Raw genomic sequence first — 4,610 nt, 5'->3', positions numbered from 1 at the left:
GTAATAAAATACAAACACATTATCACCAATTGATACACACACGCATCTATACCAAAAAATCTCAAACGATACCATCGGTGCCCTAATTTTGAAACAGAGATCTGCTGAACGACCAGAGTTCTGCTCAATCGATACACCTCCGTCCGGCGATTGGAGCTATAATCGATACGCCTCTCACAGAGCTCAATCCACAGCGCCTCCGTCCGGCGATTGAATCTATCCAACAAAGCCTCCTCCGACCAGAGTTCTATAAATCGATACGCCTCTCACAGAGCTCAATCCACAGCGCCGGTGACTCGCCGTGAAATCGCTGAAGGTATATTTGCTGTTATAGGTTTTTGATTGCAGATCTACTCGCAGAGAAGATCAGAGATTATTATTATTTGAGTGAGATATCAAGGTATATTTCGGTTCGAAGTTCCATTTATGTTGATTACAGCTCGTATTTTTTTAACCTAGGTCATATTTACCGGATTATTATCGATCATCGTGTCTAACTGTCTATGCAACTATGCTGTTATGTATCTGAACATGCATAGTTTTGGCTTTGATTGTTGATATTGATACGATATTCGTTCATTTGTTGTATTGAATTATGTTCAGTTTATGTTCATTAGAGCTCATATTTTCCTAATCCAGGTCATAGTTTTTGTTATGATTGATTGTAAATTGTTGATGTGTTGTGTTGTGTTGGAATTTTGTAGATTAATGTTGAAACGGTGTATGTATTATTATTTGGTAATCTGTGCCTGTTAGTGTGTTTAGGATCTAGATACGAAAGTTATGAAACCCTAGGTATCATTAACTCATCTCTCACTTATTAACCCTGTGTTGCTCTTTCTCGGTGTTTGTAAGCGTTCTGCTTTTAAAGTTCTACTTCTATTGATTTGATCCAGCTTGTGAAGTTGTTGTAGTTTGATGATTTGTTCATGCTTCGTTGAAGAATTGAATTGATCTGTAAATTGGTAATAAATTGTTGATGCTCATATTCTATTTCAGAGCATACTAATTGGAGTGTATTAATCTGTTGTCTGAAGTCTTTATTTTGTTGATTTTGGTATGAAGTGTTAACTCTATGTGATGTTTGTTTTGAAAACTAGAAATAGTCTGTTGCTTATTCGCATTTGCAGTCGTATATATTTATGTGTGAACTAATTACATGGCCTCATTTTGCTGATTATAGTGCGGATAAACTTGAAGATCAAAATTGTTTCTATATCTCCATGTGGAGCAGTAGATGCAGAGGCTAAGAAAGTTCAAGCTAGCTGTGTTGTATTGGACATGTATGTTCAACTAAATTGTTATTTTTTTGTTTTTAATTTTAATTTCTGTTATTCCTTTCACTGAGCAAAATTCAACTTTTTCAGGAAGCTCAAACATTAACAAAAGCATTGTATGAAAGACTTGCAATGCGACATTGTGAAAATGAAAAAAACACAGCCAAAAGTTCTACATCTAACTTTAGTTGGATCACCTAAGAAGAAACTTGAAGCTAATTGTCCATTGTATCATCGTTTTTAGCTCTGTAACCAATAGTTTATTAAAAAAGGATAAGTCATTAGCCGGAAAGTTGAGATTGACCTTAGTTCTGATCGAGAATTCTGAACTAAACATGGCGCAGAGTAGATGGGAAGCTGATAAGACGTAAGAACTTATCATTGTTTCTGGTATTACTTCATTCTTCAAATTATTTGCTTTAGGGAAAGATTCTTTTAACATCTTTATTATAACATGTCTATTCATAAGTATTCATATATTTTGTTATGTTCTTTTGCCCTTGAATGTATTTGACTGCAGAAATAAAATGCCATGAATTTAAACAGATGTTGGATAAACACTGGGGTGGGGAACATTGGTTATAGTGGGTGTTGCAGCATCAGGTCAAGAGATAGCAACCCACCCATTTCAACTGGTTACTGGTCGTGTTTGGAAAGGGACCGCTTTTGGTGGTTTTAAGAGCCATTCACAAGTGCCTCAGCTTGTTGATAAGTTATTTTACAGGTAGTGTTCTTTTTTTTTGTGTCATTTTAAAAGGGATTACTAACATCAACATTGTCTCTCAGGAGAAAATAAGAGGTTGGACGTTCCAGAAAATGTAGGTTTTGACGATTTTGGCAATGAATCGTAGGTGGACATTAATGTAGGATGCTTGTTTATTTTACAGTTATAGGCGTTTTTTAAGGTGTTAAATATCAAGTGATTTGATGTAAAGTTAATGTTATAAACATGGAATGCCATGAACATCATCACCAACCCCACATTGGGATTGTCCTAGATATATGAAAATGATTGTTTGATCGTATTAAATTTCGTGTTGTAGAAGATTATATGTTTTTGTCTTGTCTTTTGTAGCTAATTGTCTTAAAATGATTTTTTTGGAAACTGCAGGTTTTTTAGCTTAAAATGATTGAGTGGGTCTAATGTGAAATGGGATTATATGTGATGTAGCAAGACCAATACAACACACATGTTAGACGAGGCGGTGGAGTGTGTCAAGTTTATGCAAAGAAAGATTCAGGTATCGATCTCACCGTTCCAGTGATATATTAACTTGTCTGATGGAAGGATAACGGGTAGCTAAACGCATTTAAAATGATTATGGGTTCGGCACGTTTCATTTTGTTTGAGATAAAAACATGATCATCCCGTTAATTATAAGCACTCTTATCTACACTTTAGTTTCATGTAAATTAGCTAAATGCAGGAACTTAGGGAGCATCAAGACAACTGCAAATGTTAATCAATATCAACATGAAGAAATGACTCAAGTGATGTTTATGTTGTGGGGATCCCCTTGAAGACAAAAGCACATGCAGGGCATACAAAACTAACCACCACCACAAACTAATATGGAATGAACAACATATTTCGGTTTAACAGGTCATTTGTAGCGAAATAGTCTGAACGTGTGTATCAAACATGTTAAACAAAGCGACCCAAAACCTGAAATTGGAGTTGTCTTTTAGGACGCGTTAGATAACGGGTCGAACCAAAGGCTGATGTATCATTTGTTTATCAGTATTTTTTTGCTGATTTTCCTGCAAATTGTAGCAAAAAAAGCTGGATTTTCCATTTTTTTTTTGTTTTATTAAATATTCCGTCACAAATGCGTTGCAATTTTTTGATATTCCGTCACAAATGCGTTGCAATTTCTTGATATACAACATAGGAAATGCGTAGTAAATGCGTCACAAATTTCCTACACCATATTTTTGTAGGAAATACGTTAAAATTTGCGTAGTAATTGCGTAGTAAATAGTTTCCGACGGGGCTTTTTCCAACATCAAGGTTTTGTTGTAAATTCGTAGCAAATGTCAATTTGTGACGCATTTGTGACGGAAAAGTGCGTTAAAAATTGTCATTTTTCTAGTAGTGATATGAAATTCCAACTTGATGAGTAGTGTGCACATATGATACATGAGAAGCACAAAAAGCATACGATACCTGAGAGGCACGATTCGGAAGGCTATTCGTAACGTCTGATTGAAACACGAAACCTACAAAATGAACTTGAAAGGCTAGCTTATATAAGTCTTTGCTGTATGCTGTTCCAAATTTATCATAGATCTCCATGCATGCTTAGTTTCCATGCTCACATATACATATATTAGTGGGGTTTCCATTAAGAACCACAGTATTTTAGGAACAACAAAATTAATAATATTTTGAATTCCGATAACACACATTAGTGGGGCTTCCATCAAGACGTTAAAAGCATAGAAGAAAACCCAACGTATGATCAAACTAAATAGTACAAATTATCTTGGAAGATGAAACTTCATGTCTAACACTAGTATCATCGACGCCATATTACGACTGTACGTCAAAGTCCGGCGCGCGGTAATATTTTCCACGGATCCTATACTAAGTTACATGTAGAAAAATATTTGTAGATACCCATCGGTAGCTATCGATGGATCAACGGCAGACAGCCTAAACCAGGAAAATAGACTTTTACCGATGGATTGCAGACAAACCACTAACGTGGTAAGGTCTAAATTTGGTCATTGTCCGAAGGAACTATTTTTTTAGACGGACGGCTCATCAGTGATCTGACGTTAACTAAAGGTAAGATTTTAGGTAAGATTCATGTTGAGGCTTTTTAGGTGTCTGTCAGTGAAAAATCATCGTCGGTAGTCCTTCACTAAAATTAAAGATAGGATTCCTGTTAACCTTTTTAGAAGAAATTATCCCCATCTTGTCAAATGGTATTGGTGTGATTAAGTTTCCGGGTAGGGATCCTAAGAGAAGTCTGTAGGATCGGGAAACGACCTAACGAGTCGATCAGAAGAGTGCTCAGACTGAATCAGAGGCGGAATTCATTGATTCAGTCTTTGTTTAGCTTGATTTCACTATTAATTGTCTCTTGTATTGATTATAAAGCTGTTACAGATGCGGAGACACTTCGACGGAGCTTCGTCGTCGGAAACAAGACTAGACCACTACTTTCCACTACTGATTTCGCTCCAAACTGCCTATTTATAGGCTTGGGGTTCCGCTCGAACATGCACATGCATTTCGAGCGAAATCAGACACAACATTATGAGCGAAATCACCAACATGCACTAGGAGCAGAATCAGGATAATGATGTGATTCCGCTCTAAATGAC

At 36.2% G+C, this 4,610-nt stretch overlaps 1 long non-coding RNA gene across 9 annotated transcripts; it reads left to right on the top strand.

Annotated features, from left to right (window-relative positions):
* On the top strand, nucleotides 1-3,107 carry LOC110941765. Of its 9 annotated transcripts, none has more exons than XR_002594399.2 (6): nucleotides 1-400; nucleotides 1,184-1,283; nucleotides 1,368-1,644; nucleotides 1,824-2,001; nucleotides 2,389-2,518; nucleotides 2,705-3,107. It is a non-coding gene; the product is annotated as an uncharacterized LOC110941765 (long non-coding RNA). The 9 variants fall into 9 exon arrangements; XR_002594394.2 differs by having other exon boundaries at nucleotides 1,798-2,001; XR_004893388.1 differs by having other exon boundaries at nucleotides 1,798-2,001; nucleotides 2,064-2,518.
* The last annotated feature ends 1,503 nt before the right edge of the window (nucleotides 3,108-4,610 follow it).

The sequence above is a fragment of the Helianthus annuus genome, chromosome 5 (genome assembly GCF_002127325.2).
Source record: "Helianthus annuus cultivar XRQ/B chromosome 5, HanXRQr2.0-SUNRISE, whole genome shotgun sequence".
NCBI classification, from domain to species: domain Eukaryota; kingdom Viridiplantae; phylum Streptophyta; class Magnoliopsida; order Asterales; family Asteraceae; genus Helianthus; species Helianthus annuus.
This window is presented reverse-complemented; position numbering and strand designations above follow the sequence as displayed.